This window comes from Charadrius vociferus, unplaced genomic scaffold (genome assembly GCF_000708025.1).
Source record: "Charadrius vociferus isolate BGI_N301 unplaced genomic scaffold, ASM70802v2 scaffold407, whole genome shotgun sequence".
NCBI classification, from domain to species: domain Eukaryota; kingdom Metazoa; phylum Chordata; class Aves; order Charadriiformes; family Charadriidae; genus Charadrius; species Charadrius vociferus.
Window position 1 is genome coordinate 264,342 of NW_009649852.1, and position 20,045 is coordinate 284,386.

The 20,045-nt window shown below is 45.3% G+C and overlaps 1 protein-coding gene across 1 annotated transcript in view; it reads right to left on the bottom strand.

The window, feature by feature from the left end:
- GDPD5 (glycerophosphodiester phosphodiesterase domain containing 5) overlaps positions 1-20,045 on the bottom strand; it is a 124,707-nt gene that overhangs the window by 72,319 nt on the left and 32,343 nt on the right. The window lies entirely within an intron of this gene.

The following is a 20,045-nucleotide window of genomic DNA, read 5'->3' on the forward strand; positions in this document are numbered from 1 at the left end:
AGCCTGGGATTTTCTAGACAAACAAACAACGTGGCTTTTGGCTTCACATCTAGGATACATGCTAATAAAAAAAAAAAATATTTCCGAGCACAAGAATAGATCATGACACGGGCACTGCCCACAGCGTCAACAACAGCAGCCCTAAAGATACTCATCGAAACCACACACAACCTTTCTCCTGTTGTGGAAGGGACTAAGGCAGTCATTTGCTTCAGCCCGAAATCAGGCACAACCTGCATCGCACCGAGGTATAAAGCCTGCGTTCAGTGATCCTTTGCCAACGTTCTTATGGAGCAAAGGAATGTCCTTCCTTGACATAGGTCCAGTCACAATCCACCCTCCGTGATGAGTAACAGCAGAGTTTGAACTCTCCTCTACGCTACCACAGATTTAACATGTCCAGAAGACTAATATATATATATATATATTCATTACTCAGTTCCTCAACTGTCCACAAGTTTTAAAAAATATTAACTGACCACAAAGTTGCTTTTATTAGCATAAAAACAAGCTCCTTTATAGAGGAGCCAAAGATTCTGTGAGCACCAGAGCATGACAAACATCTCGGCAAGAGCGGGGCTGACCTCCTTGGGTGTAAATGTTGGAGTTTTGCAGCTAAGGGAGAAAGGGTGGGATTGCAGAGGCAAACAGCTGCAGGGCTCTGCGTGCACCAGCCTTCCGTGGATGTGCCGCCGCCTCCTCCGTGCACAGAGCGGGTTGGGAAAGGAGATCAATTATTTCCACTTTGTGCTGGTTTTCATCTAGTAGGCACCGTACTGCAACCCATAAAACCCACCTGCAATTCACGGATGGTCCAGACTGGCAGGCAATGGCGCTTTCCCAACAGTTTAGCCCCTTGCTGTGAATCAGAGACGTGGGAGGAGAACGCAACCCATGAAGCTATGCAAACAACAGGGGGAAGAAAAGAGAGGAGGAGATCATGGCCAACATCCCACCCCTGCAGCTCAGATCCTGGTATACCATCATCTTTTAAAATTGCTGCACCAGGTAATTTCTCCAGCTGGTCTTTCATTAATGCTCCCCATGATGATTCATGGGAATAAAAGTATTTCCCCATGGGCTAACCAAGTTACAGCCTCTGGTTCCCATATGGAATTAACTTATTCTCATATCTTACTGGACATCAAGAGAGATCGGAACGATGGGTCTATCAGCCCAACTGTCCCTGCACAGCCTTGTGTAATGGCCATGGGCTACCCCATCCACTGTTGGAGGGTACTGCTCCCTTTCCATCCTAATTAATCCACGGTAAATTGTGGTCTGTATGAAGCTCCTTAAGGCACAATGCAACCCAGCAGACAGGTCAATAATACCCTCAACATACAAGCACAGAAGCTGAAGTACCAGAGCAAAGGATAGTAGGACTCAGTATCTAGAGTTTCTAAAGGTCAACTCAAGCCTTTGCATCCAGCAACCCTTCCCAGGTAGGCAACAAAACAGTCAAAAGAAGCCCTTATTGGGTATCTTGTCCTCAACAGAAACTTCAGTGGAAGTGGCAGGAGAGAAGCAGGGAGGTGAAACCCATCCAAGTATTAACAACTCAATACGGGAACACCCGTCGAGGTACTTTCCTCAAGTGAAAGAGCCTTGCAAAGAGGCTGAGCAGAGCTTGGGCACGCAGCTTGGCACAGGCTTTTTTTTCCACTTCAGAAGTTTAAGAGCAGCTCTTCAATCTTTATTTCCTGGTTACACGATGGAAGGGACCCTTGGCAGACAGTCAAGATGCTCTAAGGTCTGCTGACCACATTGCTATCAGAAGCGATTTTTTCTCTTTTCCTACTCTGTTCAGACCATGATAAATATCTTGGACTTCAAGGAATAACAAGGGAAGACAAATTCATGGTAGAGAGAAAAGAAAATTTGGATTTTACATTAATTTAATTTTTACCTTCTCCTCCCCCCCAAAAAAAGCTTTCCAAACCAAAAGCTTTCCCTCTCCCTGCAGGAGTAGAATTGCTTATGCAAAAAAAACCCACAGCAGGAAAGTTATCTGCACAGTCACCGAAAAGGCATATGCCGTCTCTGTGGGCTTTGACATCAAAATCCCCAAGAAGATTGTGTTGTAGGTGTTTCAGGAGATGGATGGTCTTCAGTGGGCCATAGTTCTGGTCTTACTTGTTGATTGGGCGCTTTTTAGGGCCCTGAGTTCTTCAGTGCATCTCAAAGCATCCAAGTTTTTCCTGCAAGAAACAGCTGGTGAGGAAAGGATGCCTAATATTTCCCTTAATAGCTATGGCAGTCATGGTTCGTAATTACGACTAATTCTGTCAAGGCATGTTAGGTATAAGACACCCGCTTATTGTTCATACTGACAACACATTAAACACTGACTACACAAAGTGTAGGGCAGTGGAAAAGTAAAGCCCGACTTACAAACCCACAGCCAAATTCAAGGCTGTCAACTGTCTGCCCGCAGGACGCCCGCCCAGACAATACAGCTTTCTTTGTCACAGGAAATATCCAAATTATCTACGGCACCTCGGCTCCCATTTCAGTGGGACTGATGGAGCTTCTAAATATAGGACGTGCAAAGCCAAATTTCCGATTTTTTATAGACATGATAAAAATCACTCTTCAGCTTTCAGGTTATTTACGCTTCAAATTCGCTAAGAGAATATCACGGGTATTTTGCAGAGCCACATAAGGACTCTTTGTTCCTTCCTATCCAAAAACAGGCAAGGAAGCTCAGAGGTAGGAGGTGCATCTGCTGTTTAAGTCTACCAGCTCAAGAGGAGACTCGCCTTGGACCTATTCCAGTACCAACCACGCTGCAGCTATTAGAAGAGGCAGAAAAAAAAAAGGAGAAGCAATAGCTCTAAAGTTAAGTGCAAGCAGTAGCTCCCAACTCCCTAAGGGATGCAGTCTGTTGAATTTTCTTGTCGCATTTAATACCAAACTGGTTATGTTTTATTAGGAAACTTATGACAAAGAAAAGACAAAAAGACAGACTGAACTGTGAGCTTTGGTCACTGAAGTAAGGTGGTCCCAAGCCCCACCTCCTTGATGGGCACAGCTGTCACATGCACGTGGACTGCGATTGCCAGGAAAACAGGATTATTCCCCACTGGTCTTCATTCAGACTCTGCCTGAATTATACAAGCAAAGGCTCTTCCATCATCTCCCCTCGACATTCTAGCTCCAAATGATGTCCATTAGATGCTGAAAGTTCAAGGACTGCTAGCACCATCAGCCCGTGCCTGAAAGACAGCTGAATTTTCAGTTACCTGTCTCATATCACAGGGGACAATTCCCAAAGCATTTTCTGGCTGTGGCCAGTAGTGCTGGGAGTAACACAAAGAACTGAGAAGATAAAAAGATGGAGCCAGTTCCTGCCTGGCATTAGAAACATTTTTTCCCCACCAGGAAAAGGGCATGAATCTTTGATGAGCAAAAGCTTTTCTGCCAATTGTTAATCCATTAAGGAAACAACGTCAGAACTGATTTCTCCAGCCCAGGACCCCCACAAAAGGCCTAACACAATGATCGCGCTGTGCCAGATGCAAAAGGAAAGAAAAAAAAAAAAAAAAGAGAGAAAATAGTGTTAATAAATCACATGGCGGCAGCCTGGAAGCAGGCTGGGACCACAGCCCAACCTAATTTACAGTTGAGCTTGCAGGAGGCGTGAGACAGGAAAAAGGTGGTACGTGACACCCCCAACCTCAAATTTCGAAGCCACAGGGAGAACTGCATAGTGATGTTGGTATTTCCAGCAAGAGAACTCTTGCCAGAGACAGGCGCTAAAACAACCAGTTTAGCCAAGCCTCCAATACAACAGATTCTGGAGCCTTTAAACAAGCAGATCGAGCTTGTTGGTCCCTTACGTGATTCATATCATGTTCTTGGGTACATCTTGGAGTACAACACCTCCCTTTGGCTTGACACATCCATGCCTGAAAAATCTAACAAGGGAACAGAAAGGTCTCTTTCCATTTGGAAATACCCAAAGGCATAGGTTGCATGAACGGACAAGAGGAAACAGCCTCGAGTTGCACCAGGGGAGGTTTAGATTGGATATTAGGAAAAAGTTCTTCACCAAAAGGGTTATCAAACATTGGAACAGGCTGCCCAGGGAAGCAGTGGAGTCACCATCCCTGGAGGCATTTAAAAGACACGTAGATGTGGTGCTGAGGGACATGGTTTGGTGGTATCTTGGCAGTATTAGGTTAATGGTTGGGCTTGATGATCTTAAAGGTCTCTTCCAATGATAACGATTCTATGAATGAGAAACTATGAGCCAAATTCGCTTGCCTCTTAGCCAAAGCCCATGGGTTAATTCAGTTTTAAGAACAGACACAGCCCAGACCAATTTCACACTCAGTTCTGCTCAGTGCCAATTGACTATTCACTGAAAGTATTTATTCAGCAGTCATTTGCATGGCTGGGAAGACAGTGTCCCAGTGCTCTCTCCTCGCAGGTGGTGGTCATGCAACTCTTCTGAACTTTGGGTTGTGCTCATTAGGCAGACTGAAGCTCCCTCCTTGCACATTGTGTGCATTAGAAGGTCTCCAGCAAACATTTTGGACATCAGAGGAACTGGTAGATTTATTATTGCGGCCAAATCTTTTTATTCTTGTTATGCTTAATGCTGTCTGCAAAACTGAGTTATTAGCACGCAGTGTTCCCCAGTGATTGCCGTTTCACACAGCAGATGTACATGTAGGAAACCGCAAGACAGATGTGGTAGCTGCCTGGGGTCATGCAAGAAAGACTATAAAATAAACATGTCAGAATCACACAATAGTTTGGAGAAGAAGGTTGAACTCAGTTTTCTGCTGGCAGGTATTTAAAAAAAACCCGACACAAACTCCATCTTACTGAAACTAATTTCTGTGGTACACAAAAAAAGCTTTATGCATATGCTTGGGTAATAAATGGAGTATACAAGTAAGTACTGAATGAAATCGCATCTCCTCTGCTTTGTCACAGGGCTTGACATAGCGAAAAATAAGGGATTTCTTCTTTAACTTGTTGCTTGCACTGGTGTAAGGAGTTGAGCACCCCACTACTCCGCCCTGGTACGCAGGGAGGTCAAGGCACACAGTTAAATGTGAAATCTTCCAGCTGAGATGGCGCGTCCCTTAGATGGATTAGGAAGGGCTCAGCATAAGCCCATCTTTCTTCCAAGAATTTCCGCATCACCCTTTCAAACACTACTATGTATATACCAAAAAACAACCATCGCTTGGGAGGTTTCCTACATTAGTCTCTAAATACTTACTAAAAAAGGAGAGAGAGATCTTTCATTTGGGGCAAAGCAACCTCTAAAAAAACCCACCATCCCTGCACCAGCTATGGACTTGGGATACACAGAACTCATGCAGATACTCTGCAAAAAGCACGTTTGCAAGGGCTAAACATCCCCATGCAGCTTTGAAAGCAACAGGACGTGACTTCAGAGCAAGGTTCATGCCTTTGTTCATCAAGCCTCAGCCAAACTAGTCCCATCCTTCTCTGTATTTCAGATCATTCAAGGGCTGTATTCCTCAAACATAATGCAGACATCTTCACTGCATTGGATTCTGAATAATACAAGCACCTTGACCATCTCCAGACTCTCAACTGATATTAGAGCTATGTGGTCTGGGTGACCTAAAGCTTCAGCCATGCGCACAAGGACTTCTGTCTTACTTTTCTCTCACTTTAACATAAAAATTCCCAGGAGCTTCTTCCACCACACTGCTTCCCAGAAAGCATTCAAGAACAACGAAGGAAGTTCTGTCCTGTCAGCCAACAAACTCACAGAGCAAAAGGATCTACAAAAGCTATAAATCAGGGCAGAAATAAGCCCACTCGGAAGAGTGCAACAAGCATCCCTTTCATCACTGTCATCTCACACCTATTCCTAAGAGTCTCCCCTCGGAGTCACCTCTCTCCAGCACAGAGATGTTGGAAAGCACGTCACACCACCACGTGATTTCCCCCCATCAAGAGAAATTACACAAGCTATTCTTGGGTTGCGGCAATAAATTCGGAATGCAGCAGCACGCTAGAAACAAGACAAGGTAGTGCCAAATGGGATAAACCAGCCCATAAAAGCAATTGCACCGTAGATGCTATTGAGCTTACTAAACTGCTTCTAAATTATTAGGTTTGGCCTGCTCTAACATGCCTGCCTGCCTTGAGCAACAACCTATAGGTTTATTGGATTATAAATTACAGTCAACAACTCTAGCAGGGTACAAATTAAAAACCTGCTTTGGAAGCATAATTACCATAATGTCATACATAGTAATATGTGGCACCTCTCTTCTTTTATTCTTTATTACATTTAGGATTCGCTTAAATTTTATGATAACAAATTCTGTAGCATAAGCATCTCTCTCCAATAGCATCTTTTTAACCAAAGCATCTTCCTCTACCGGCTAAGAGAATACCCCACAAACCAGCACATTTACTCATCTATGCAGGGGGATATAGAGAAGCAGAAGGCAAAAGATCCACCCTGCATGATTATAAACAAGGAAGTGATGACAGCTCAGATTGAGATCCAGGGATGTATTTCCACCAACCCATTTCGGCTGGTTGATGGAGAAGACAGAAGAGCAAGGGGAGAAACTTCTCCAAACAACAACTCAGGAGCGTAGCCAAATTTCACTGAAACACACCAACTTTCCTTGCTACAACACAAACCAAGCTGATCCAGGTTAAAAAAAAAAAAAAAAAAGAAAAAAAATTTGCCTTTGGAAATCCTGCTTTTATTGGGCTTTTTGAAGGAGCAAACCTGCCTCAGTGGGCTAAGACCAGCACAAATAGGTGCTGGAAGTTGCATAGACCTGTTGTTAGATTACAGCAAGATGTCTAATTATTCAAAAAAAATATATGGAAGGGAAAGGCAAGCAAGGAGGGGCAAACCTATGGTAGTTTCTACCCTCTTCTTCCCCAGAGTTGCACCAGCATCTGCCAAGACTCAGGTGTTCATGCAGGATGTAGCGTTTCCATTTCCCCTTCCACATCTTTTGTAAACCCAATTGTGGTGTCTACAGCTTCCCACAATCCTGACTGTGGTTCGTGTTACCCAGACATTGGGACTATTTGACCAGCTAGAGCACACTGCAAGCCTTCGCAGCTTCCAAACTTTGGAAAGTTGCACCAGCCTTGCTCCTCAGCTGAGGTCTGTCCAGCCACTGCTGCCAGGGACAGACAGATGTGAAAACCACATTATGGCCCTACTTTGCTGACCAGAACATGACAAATGCACAAGCAAAACTGCTTTTTAGCCTTGAAAGTACCCATGGTAGAAAATTTAAAAAAAAAAAATAATAACGATTAAAAAACAACTGTAACAGGCAGAGGGACTCCCCTGAATCTAGAAATTCCCCCAAAACCAGTTTTCCACTGGGGCAGAGACACAGCTTTATTTGTTTTCTGAGGACATACGACAGTGTTTGAACATGCGGCAGACACTGCAAGGAGATTTACTGCTTGCTTCATCCATAACTTGGCCAGCTTTCCACTTTCTACAAGGCCCCCCAGGAACTCAATTTATCTAATTTCCCACCACCCTGCGTGCCTGTTCTAGCCCAGTTTTGTACTCTTCAACCATAGGGGTTTGCCTTTTTTAGTGTAACATATTCAAAGAAAACAATTCAGCCTTTTCTGAGGATGAACTGTCACCAGATGCTCCAGAGGGAAAGTCACAGAAAGGCCAAAGGAAATCGATAGATCTGTATCAAGGTTCAAATATCAGCCAATAAGTAATAAGAGCATCTTGAAAACAACTGTATTGAACATCCCTGTACACCGAGTGAGGCAAGGGAAAACCAGCGTGACAGTAAAATGCTGAACGGTGATCTCCTCCAAGACTGGCCTGGAGCGATACCTCGATGATGTTTTGCTTGGACCACGTGCAAGTCCGAGACGTGTGAACTCACCTTGCTTTCTGCAGAAGATCTTACCCTTTCTTTCCTGGTTTCATGGGTTTGTGAAAGGAGGTCACGCCTACCTCCAGCCACGAAGAAGAAATACTGCTCAACGGCCAAGAAAAAAGTGGTGCCTGCAGCAAGAAAATCCAGCAAACCACCCAAAAATGCAACCTGACCCCTTCGCACTTCGTTTTTCCTCATCATCCACAAATGGGAAGGACCACGTACTGTCAGGATTCATTCCCAGCCAGAAAATTTACTTTTTCTTTAACAAGCGCAGTCAGAAGAGCAAGCCCAGCTTTAGGACTAAGTAGAAAGGAAGAACTACATGAGATGAGAGGAACAGGGATTCATAGAAATATGCCCAAAAATAATTTTCCCTAGAAACCAATGCCAGAAAAGCTCTTCCAGAGGAATTGTTAACAATCAACTACTTCACGCAACAGCCAAGCAGATCTCTGCTGCATCTGTCTTTTCTTTTTGCTACCACCTGCAGTCTGAACTGGGAGAGGGAAACAGGGGAACAAGAGGTTAAATCTTTAACTTTTCAGGAGTCTGCAACTCAGACATCTCTTTGCTTGTAAAAGGCACAATGGTCTTTGTGAGCCCTGAAAAACAAAGTACTTGCTTCTCGCATCAAGCCCATCGAAGGATGCCCACGCTTGTTTGGCTCCGAGATGACAGCAGTAGGTACAATTTGTAGGCACAAAGAATTGCATCAAGATAATCCAACCTATTGCGTTTTCCCCGCAAGCCTTCTCGATGTCTCTACAGGAAAAGTAACATTTTCAAGGAGAGACTGATCTCGCTAATTTGGTTTTCAATATTCCCAAAGCCTACGAAAAAGATACACAGTGGGCCCAAAGTTGCCTTTCAAGCTCAGAGCCTGCAAAAGTAAAGTTTCTATTCACAGACAGCAAATCAATCCTGACACCCTCTCTAGACCTCCGAGAAAATTAAAATCATTTTTAAAACCCAGCAAACTCTGACATCTGGAATTTGACTGCAACAGGACCCCGAGGAGGATAAATAGCTGCAATTTTGCAGACAGGAATGACAGAGCACACAGCTATGGAGGACTCCTTCCCTAGCATTTAAAATAATTAGATTCATATGTATATAACCCTCCTCCCACCAAATTATATGAAAGCAAATCTGCTGTAGAAAGCTATAACAAATAGAAAGCAGTAGCCAAACACACAAGAAGCACATGAATTATTTCACAAGCTTTCATCATCAGTGTTAGTGTCCTTACACGGTAAATATGGCTTAATAATAGAGCTAAAGTCCTCCTTAAGCAAAATTTCGGGAAGCCAAGAAAAACAAACCATAATCCTATTTCAAGCCAGTACTATGATCATAGACAAAAGTGTTTAAACAAAGCTCAAGATGTTGATACATGAATTACTAAGCTCAAAGCCTCTTTTTCAGCAATTCAGAAGACACGCAAAAAGTATTTCATCACAACCCCACAAGCCAGCCCACAGTCCAAAAATCTGCCAGTACATTTGTCCAATGATCTTTTCCCCAAAGAATGCCCACATATTTATTTTTTCTCCACTTACTAATTCCTTCCTGCTTATCTTTTGTCTCTGACCACCCAGGTAAGAGAGTGTAAGCCCTCAATTTTAGGATGGGTCAACCTCTTCTCTATACAGTGCTCTCCAGGAGGATGGGCAACAGCTCATCCTCTCAACGCTATGCAAAGGCAAAGTTCTGTTTCCAGGAATAGTAATTCTTAAAAAAAAAGAAAAAAAAATATAAAAATGCAACAAACTCAGTGGTAGGGTTGGAAAACAGAACTCCAAGCTCCTTTTTCGAAGCAGGTATTTCCTACAGCCCCACAGTAAAGTATTTTTCACACATTGTTTTCTTTTCTCTGAACTTGGGGTGCACTTATTTTACTTTTCTGGAGTTGGCAGCATGACTGTTATTGCACAAAATATTCAAAAGGCAAGAAGAATAGATAGCTACTTTATCATGATGAGTTTGTGTCTAAACATTTCTCTCCACCAACTTTCAAAATCAAAATATTTCTGGATATTTAGCTGCATTTTCCCCATTCTACCGAAGACCTGGGGAGGGAGCGGACAGAATGCAGGACGTTACACAAGAATTCATTTCCAATTAGAAGGTAAAAACCACACCAGCGCTTTGCATTTTGAACAGCTACATCCGAATTTAAGAGGCTCGCAAGCCATTTCTGGACTTCCCCTAATGTGCTCAATTTTGACCCATCACAAGAATAAAGCCGCGCTATTGGAGACTAAAATGCACCGCAGTGATTTGCGGTTACAGGTGCACTTACTATAGCTGCCTTAATGCATTTGTTAAACTACCATGACCCCTACTTCAAAATGGAAAGGATTTTTGGTCTTCATCCGGTGGGAAGCTATTAAATTATTCTTTGCAACTCTTTATGGCCCCTGATTCAGAAGGCTGCTGGATTATTTTAAGTGCACCTTCCTCCAGGTGCTCCACCAGGTCGCATGCCAGTCCGCCCAGCAGCTGCAGCACTGGGTGCGTGACGACAAGTCAAGGGCACTCCTTTTATTTGGGCTCACCTCTGTTTTCTCAGGTGCCTTTGCACCTCTCCACATATTTGGATCACCCCGATTTGGCCCGGCATCAAGGCGGGCTGTGGACAAGTGTTTGCAGTGAATACACGGCACCAACTGGAGGCAGGTGCGTTTGCACTTGTGGTTTTAAACAAAGATGTTGGGACACCTCTAATTCTCTTCTTGTCTTCCAGACATCTAGCCCCAGTCTGCCACAAGTCATTTGCCCAGCCTGATCTGACACAGGGCTCTGCAGCCGATGACTGTAACTGGTATACCATTAAGATAAACCATATACAAAAAGCAGCAGTTCTGCAACCGTGATTTGCCCAATACAGAATGAAAATCCCAGTAAATTCAGGCTGCTTGCCTCTTACGTTTGTCCCTGTTACCGAGAACAGGAATTTTGAGGGTTTTTTCCCTCCCCTAACACTGGGAACCCATTTACTCATATCTAGCCAAGAAATTGCAAAACACATTTTTTTAATAAGGTTAGGCTCAAAGACTACATCTTCCTCCCCAGACAACTAGGAGAGGGAGGGGGAGGAAAAAGACCTAAATAAGGGCTGGGATTCTTCTTTAAAGCTGTGTATTAATGTAACTTTCATTTAGCATCTCCTCCAAGGGAAGTTTTACCCCATAGCACAGCAGGGGGAACAGTAGAAGCCATTTTCGCATATGGAAGTGAAACCATCATCCAAACCCACAGAAGCAGCAATCTACTTTTCAGAAGCAAGCAGGCATCCTAACATCCTCTTAAGCCTCCTAACATCCTCCTGAAGCCAACAGGAGCCATGGGTTACCTTAAGTTAGGATGCAATTTCAGACTTTTGGGAATGCCCCAGTGTCCTTGCAGCATGAGGGTCTAATTTTAGCACCAATCCTTGAAAACAGCGTCATCTTGTGCCACGCTACGGTGAGAAACTTATGTTCACCAGTCTCCAATCTGGTATCCAGAGTACATCTCTCATATCTTATAGGAGAGGCTGTCGGCATGGCCAAGCAAGCATACACCCAGACAACCCAGGAGCATAACCTACCACGGGTTCCTCCTACGCCTCTCTTCAGCCAAATGATCCTAGGGTTGGACTTCGAAGGGTTGAGTCACTCACCACTGCTCAACTCATCTGAAAAATAACTTATTACTGTCTTGTCTTTTGAGAGGTTAATAGAGAAGACAGCCTGTGCATGATGAAAACCTTGCCCCCGTAACCTTTGTGGCATACCCGGTTCAAGAAAACAGAGGGAACTGCTGGAGAGGGTCCAGCAAAGGGCTACAAAGATGATGAGGGGACTGGAGCATCTTTCTGCTGAGGAAAGGCTGAGGGACTTGCGGCTTTTCAGTCTAGAAAAAAAGACTGAGGGGAGATCTTATCAATACTTATTAAATTCTTAAAGGGAGGGTGCCAGGGGGATGGGAACAGTCTTTTTTCAGTGGTGCCCAGTGACAGGACAAGAGGGAATGGGCATAAACTTGAGCTAAACCAAACATTAGGAGGAACTTCTTTACCTCGAGGGTAGTGGAGCACTGGAACAGGCTGCCCAGGGAGGTTGTGGAGTCTCCCACTCTGGAGACATTCCAAACCCGCCTGGACGCCGTCCTGTGCCACTGCTGGAGGTGCCCCTGCTCTGGCAGGGGGTGGCACTGGGGGAGCTCCAGAGGTCCCTTCCAACCCTGACCATTCTGTGATTCTCTGTGATACATGGCTGATACCTAAACGAAGGACAGCAAGGCAAGGTTTGTATGAAGCCCGTTGTTGAATGAGACAGGTGCTGTGGTGACAGATGATGCAGAGAAGGTGGAGTTGCTAAATGCCTTCTTCACTTCTGTCTTCACTGTTCGGGCCAGTCCTTGTGAGACCCAGACTTTGCAGGTAACAGAGAAAGTCTGGGGGAAGCAAGACTTTCCCTTGGTTGACAAGGAGCACGTTAAAGATCAGTTAGATAAATTGGATATACATAAATCCATGGGGCCTGATGGGATGCACCCTCGTGTGCTGAGGGAGCTGGGGGAAGTCATTGCTGGGCCTCTCTCCATTATCTTTGAAAGGTCCTGGAGGACAGGTGAGGTGCCTGAGGACTGGAGGATAGCCAATGTCACTCCAGTCTTCAAAAAGGGCAGGAAGGATGACCCGGGAAACTACAGGCCGGTCAGCCTCACCTCCATCCCTGGGAAGATGATGGAGCAGCTTGTTCTGGGAGTCATCTCAAAGCACCTGGATGAAAAGAAGATTATCAGAAGTAGTCAACATGGATTCACCAAGGGGAAGTCATGTCTGACTAATCTGATAGCCTTCTATGACAAAGTAACTAGATGGGTGGATGAGGGGAGGGCAGTGGATGTTGTCTACCTTGACTTTGGCAAGGCTTTCGACACTGTCTCCCACATCATCCTCACAGGAAAGCTTAGGAAGTGTGGCTTAGATGAATGGACAGTGAGGTGGATTGAGAACTGGCTTACAGATAGAGCTCAGAGGGTTGTGGTTAGTGGCGCAGAGTCTAGTTGGAGGTTAGTAACAAGTGGTGTCCCTCAGGGGTCAGTACTGGGCCCAGTTTTGTTCAACATATTCATCAATGATCTGGATGAAGGGATAGAGTGTACCATCAGCAAGTTTGCTGATGACACAAAACTGGGAGGAGTGGCTGACACGCCAGAAGGCTGTGCTGCCTTACAGCGTGACCTCGCCAGGCTGGAGAGTTGGGCAGAAAGAAACCTTATGAAGTTCAACAAGGGTAAGTGTAGGGTACTGCACCTGGGGAGGAATAACCCCATGCACCAGTACAGGTTGGGGGCTGACCTCCTGGAGAGCAGCTCTGTGGAGAGGGACCTGGGAAGGGATCTGCTGGAGAGGGTCCAGCAAAGGGCTACAAAGATGATTAGGGGATTGGAACATCCCTCATATGAGGAAAGGCTTAGGGACTTGGGTCTCTTTAGTCTAGAGAAAAGAAGATTGAGGGGAGATCTTATTAATTCTTACAAATACTTCAAGGGAGGATGCCAGGGGGATGGGAACAGTCTTTTTTCAGTGGTGCCCAGTGATAGGACGAGGGGTAATGGGCACCAGCTTGAATATAGGAAGTTCCATCTTAACATGAGGAGGAACTTCTTTACCTCGAGGGTAGTGGAGCACTGGAACAGGCTGCCCAGGGAGGTTGTGGAGTCTCCCACTCTGGAGACATTCAAAACCCGCCTGGACGCTGTCCTGTGCAACCTGTTGTAGGTGACCCTGCTCTGGCAGGGGGGTTGGACTAGATGATCTCCAGAGGTCCCTTCCAACCCTGACCATTCTGTGATTCTGTGAGCAATGAGCTACTTAATAGTGCTGCTCAGCTGACACAGCCTAAGAGTCTTACAACGTCAGGAAAGGGAGAAGTATCTATAAAGGGAAAAGCCAAAAAGTGCCAAACAGAGCACCAGGACCCTTTGCAGCATGCCTTCTTCCCAAACATCATGCCAGCCAGCACGCACCTTGCTAGAGACTGCTCTTTGCTAACCCCAAACCACACTTCTAAGCTAAAACACTGCAAAGCAAATCAACCAGGCAGAGGACAGAAGTGCTTTTGCAGAATGAGACAATACCCAAACAGCAGCAAATTTGGTATATTCTTTCTTAGATTTTTGCCTTCATAAATCCCTAAGGGTAAAAAGTCATTGATTGGGAGCCTTTTATCTTGAATCTTTTTACTTCAAGGGTTTCTCACAGGCTGGGCAGATCAGCTCCTGTGCACTCAAAGGGTGTCACTGGATCCATCGACCTTGGAGCCATGGGAAAAGCAGGAATCCTCAGAACTAAGAAAGGGTGTGAAAGCTGCAGTTCCAAAAGCCTTGGCCTCCCACCAGCTAAGAAACCCTGCAGAAGCTGCTCTGTAAAGGCTTCAGGATCTCTCATCTTATTCATTCTTTCCTCCAGGGCATAGAGACTACAGAAAAGGAGAAGTTTGGTAAAAGAATGCGGACGGAAGGAGAGGAAAAGGAAAAAAAAAAAAAAGCAGACTCTAGACACATCCCTTTACAACTAAAATAGGGGCAGGCTGCATGTACAGAGGTAAGTACGCATTGAGGCACATCACCAAGACGCTGCAGAAAAGCAGCAGGTACATCCCCTTTGAAGACAAGATTGGTGGCAAAACCAGGAGCTAAGGACAGGACCCCAGCTGCCAGCACAGCGCAGCTAATAGCAGTGTTTTTGTGATGCTCATTGGCCCTTCTCCAGAAAAGCCAGAGCTTTAAGCTACCAAAACATATGTTAGTCAACACATTACTGAGCATAAGCCTATTTGGCAGAAGACATGGGATAGGCAGGGCCAGGAGGTAGAGAACAGCCCAAAATAGACCCTATTTAAGCCTGGAATTTTTGAACCCAGCCGTCATGGGCTGGGACAACACTGGATCCCTGTTCACATGAAGGCTGGAAAAGAGCACACCTTTTAACCAGATATTTAGATTAAACATTAGGAAGAAGTTTTTCACTTTGAGGGTGGTGAGGCACTGGCACAGATTGCCCAGAGAGGTTGTTGAGGCCCCATCCCCGGAGGTGTTCAAGGCCAGGCTGGACATGGCCTTGGGCAACCTGGTCTAGTGGGAGGTGTCCCTGTCCATGGCAGGGAGGTTGGAACTTGATGATCTTCAAGGTCCTTTCCAACCTAAACCATTCTATGATTCTATGATATTATCATGCACCAGCCCAGGACATGCGTTTTGCACAGTTGCATGCCAAGACCATGTTATCCTACAAACAGAATGGGACAAAAACTCTACTATTGCCCATCCAGCCCCATGTCTGATGTGTCAAGTAAAGGCCACTGTATCTGACAAAGATAGAAATTCCGTTTTCCTCTTGCGCATGCGGTTGCAGAGTTATCATCACAGCAAAAAGCAGCAGTTTTTAGTTAAATAAAGAAACCAGTACATTTTCAGAGCTAGTTTTGCAAACCCATCCATCCCTGAGCTCCCTAGGGCTCCAAAGCTCTCCAAAAAACAAATTTCTTCCTTTATAAAGGAGATGAAAGATTCCCAGCTAGCTCCAGGGGGAGGGGACATTGTGCAATGCTCCCGTTTTCTCATGGTGGGCCTGACCCTGGGCTCTCCATCCATGCATGTGGCCCCAGCATTCTCCTTGGACAGGGACACACACCTCAGACACCCAAGAAATAGGCAACACACTACAATTCCTCAATATACATTCACAAGCAGCCATATGGCACCAGAGACTATAGGTGCTGCAGGCAGTCCCAAACGAGACATACCTCTCATAACCCTCCAAAAAATCCCAGCAGCCTGTAAACCAGCCTGAACCACAGGGTGCTTGTAGAAAGAGATAGAGGAACCCACCAAGATCAAGGCCTCCATTACAAAGGCATCATCATTCCCATCTGTCAAAAGATACTAAATTCTCACGCAGGAACCAACTTTCCATTCAGCGTTTAATGCTGGTGCTGCATCTCAAAGGGCACCTCCATCTACAGGAGAGACATGACTTTGAAGACCATCACTTGCAAATTTTTCCTTTCAGCTCCATGCCTGGAGTCCTCTCCTGATCATGAATCCCTCTCCTTTTCAAAGATTTCCTTAAATGTACCGTTTTGTCACCACTTTCTCTAGTCTCATCCATTCCAGCGCCAAGAAGTAGTGATTTTAAAAGGTCCAACTGATACTCATAGAATTAACTTGATACTCCACTCTGCCGGGTGGTCAGCCTTGTTTTTACAAGCTTTTTATTCCCTATACAAGCATTTCAGCACACAGACCTTGCTCCCCCATCCCTTTTGAAACCTCCAAGGCTCTTTTGGCAAGCGCAGCCTTCCAAATGCGCCAGATCAGATCGCAGGTGACATGGGACACCCTGTGCCCTTGACCTCTCCGGACCCAGTGATGAATCGGGTCACTCTCATGGGTCACCGTCGTGGGAAGCAAAAGCACTTCTCAACTGACAGTCACAGGTTTAGCAGGAGGAAAAAGGGGAATTCCCTCTGTGGGCACTGGTTTGGGGGTGGCATCACAAGGGGGGACGTGCTCATCTTTCGATATCGCTGCTATAATTAAATTTGGGCACAAACAGCAGCTGCACAGACAAGCCTGGAAGTGATGGGAGTGGCAATATTCACCCTATAATACAACAGCTGGACTCGTCGCTACCCCGGGGTCATGAAACAGCCCCAATTTGGCACAGCCTACATCCGACCCCATCTCCTTGCCAAAACGTCCAGCTGGCCAAAGCCAGCCCTCCCCAGTCTACGTTTTCTGCAACAGCACAGACTTCACCAGGAACCTCCCAACCTCTGTGCCCTCCAGCTTCAATTGCACAAGAGCTCAGGACGCCTAATATTGATAGAAGTCTAACGGCGTATTAATCACTTTAATTCACTTGTACCCCTCAAGCTGTATTTGCTAAATTCTTGGCTTTCTACTGGGTTTTTATGCCGTTATCAGCATCTCCCTTCAGCATGGAGAGGAGCTACATGGGGCCTCTACTGATCTGCGGAAGGGGGGGAAACTGAAGCTGCAGAGCTCCGGTAGGTTTTCACTTGCTCCAAGGAGGACACAAACATATGGAAAAGAAACAATGACAGCATATCATTTTTTTCCTCTATTCTTCTCCAGTAGTTTCCTCTCGATTTTATCACCTACTGCCCAGCAGCATCTGAGCAAGGCCTGAAAGAGTTGCTCGCGCACTTTAAAAAAAAAAAAAACAAAACTAGATAAATATGAATAGCACTGCCCAGCAGAAAGGAACACGCTCTGCCTGTTTCCAAGAAGTGCCATGAATGTCACCTAGCTCTTTTCTTTATAGATCTCAAAGCAAGGGAAAAACAATCTCTTCCTTAGTCTGGCAGTGTCTTAAAATCAGCATCATCAGGAACAAGAGTACAAGAACTCATTGTCCCCAACAAGCCCTAGTGCAAATGAGATATCGGAGTTAAAAGGAGTTTTCATTTGAAGAGCCTGATGATACTTGTATTGCAGCTCACAGGAGACAGATTTTTGGCTATTTCTCTCCTAGCAAGCAAAAACAAAAAAAACAAAAAAAAAAGAGAGAGAGATTGCAGAAAGAGGGAGACAAACAGAACAGGGAAGAAGAGAGGGGAAGAAGTAGTGTGCACTAATTAAATAAAAAAAGAAAGCAATGTGTAATTTTACTGTCAAGGAAGAAACAAAAAAGAATAAAAGTTCATTCAGGGCAACATCAGATGTTGAACGAGCCCATGTTCTGGAAGCACTGCAGAAATGGAGAAGCTGGAGACTTTCTTTTCCCCCTTTTGCTCTTTCTGACCTCAAATCCTCTGGAGGCTTCAAAGGGATTGTTCCCAGCACAGACACTGTCCTCTCATCCATGGCCATCCCTCCAGAGGACACCAAGCATTTGCATCAGGGCTGGGAGATCTTTTTCCCTGGACCACATTCGCCCTCCCAGCTTCACTGAAGCCCTTCTGAAGGAGGAAAGTCCAGAAGCTGCTTCAAAAACCATTACAGCACATCATCGCTTTTTGTTTGCTTTACTAAGCACTTACATACAGCATTATAAGGCACCTCTGAAAAACACTTCAATCAGTGGTAACGATTATAACGGGGGCTTTAGCAGTCATTTCAGCCTCTTCTAACTCTCTAATAGCTTTAAACATTGGTTGCAAGTGTTGAAAATCTCCAATTTAATTTGTTTTCAAGCCACAGAGGCACTGGACTAATAAGAAGTTGAGTGCTGGCCTCTCATAAAGCAGTTTTAGTGCTAACTGCTCATAAACCAGTTAATGTGCAAGCACCAGCACATGTTTCCATAATTCCCCCACCGGTATGATATCCAGGGTTGCTGATGGGAGTCATTTATTAAAGCAAAGGTAGAACAACACCCTTAAAAGCAGTATCTTAAGGGTAAGATGATGGTTCTCATTTGCAGACAAGTCAGAGGGAGTGAAGGGAGGAGAGGAAGACAGGTCTTCATCTCCAAAAGATGTCCTGTAGTGCTTTACAAGGTAGCCCTCAAGAAGCAGAAGGGATGTGAGTCGGGTACCCCTGAGAACAAAACAGGTCCGAGAGCATCTCATGAGCCCCGAAAGGTCACAGAAAAGCAACCAAGCAGTTTGCTCCAGCATCCATTGTGGGCTGCTGCAAACCACATCACCCCGACACCTGCAGTGACAGATTGCCACCATCCATCAGGTTCTATATGCTTGCCCAGCATCATTTTGAAGGAGGTGGCAGGAGTGTTTCTAGCCTACACCCGACCCGAGGTGAATCCATCCATCATCACTGGCAGCCTCAGAGGCAAACACATTCCCCTGGGGAAGCTAGCATGCCTAGATCCCATCATCCACGATGACAGCAGCACTTCCAACCGCGTGTAATGACAGGCTGGAGAACAAGTGATAATTGATAAGGAAAATAATTCAGCAGCACAGGGAGTGAATTATCTCATGAATCACACCTAGACAGGGAGGGCGGAGAACTCTGCTAAACCTGAGCCCTGTTGCAAAATATAATTGTTTAGCTCCAGCTGTCAGCTGACTTAATGCCTTAAAACACCCTGCCAGGTCAATGCAGCCAGGGACAAAAACGTGTCTAGCATCAGCACAGAAGAGCGAGCGTTCCCTCTTGCCATGATCCGACACACAGATCCCTTCAGCAACGGTCCAAGAAAAAAGAACATTCTCCCAACTTGTTTCACACCGAAATTGCTGAAACACCAGAAGGGTGCAACATTAGGAGCAAAACTGAAAAAGAAACATGTTAAATGGATGCAGAATTGGTTAGAGACACCCTGCAAAAAGAAGGTTTGAACCAGGACAACTAAGGGAAGCCTCAGCCAGAGCTACCCTCCCAGACCCTGCTCTAGCAGGCAGAAAACTGCCAGAGATTTGCAATTGAAATGTTAATGAGGACAGGCTCTCACAATCAGGGACTCTGTAATTTAGACACGAGCGCTTGCGTTTTGCCAGAGACAAGAAATAGAACTAGAGCATCCCGTTCTCCAAGACTGCTGTGGGATTTGCAAGTGGAGTCACAAGATGCCTTTGCCTCCAGGGAACATCTGCCTCCCAGAGCCTCAGACCAAGCCTTGAGCTTGGTGCAGCCCGTGCACCAGACACCCTGCTCCCAACCAGAATCTCCAATCCAAATCTTACCTGGCAAATCCAGGCTAGGGAGAAAGACAAAAAAAAAAAAAAAAAAATGCGCTTCGACTGATGTGAAAGATTGAGAGAAAAGGGAGAGAGATGGTCACTTCATCAGCTGTAACTGCTGAGATGCTCTCACATAGGTCTGCTTTTAAGGAACAAGTTCAGCATGGGGAAGTTTTGTTTCCTAGAGTGCCAAAAAGTGCTTTCTTTAATTTTGCAGAAGTTTCTAGGAAAGTGAGAAAGGAATAACTAAATAATTTGGCCTGGCTTCTCCACAGAGACGTTTATCCACTGTTCCCTATATTTGAGGAAAGCAATGCATGTTCAACCACAGCATCTCTCCAGGGGGCATTTGGTCTCAGTGCAAAGACATCAGGCCTGAAGAATTCACAGAATGGTTTGGGTTGGAAGGGACCTTTAAAGACCATCTAGTCCAACCCCCCTGCCATGGGCAGGGACATCTTCAACTAGATCAGGTTGCTCAGAGCCCCGT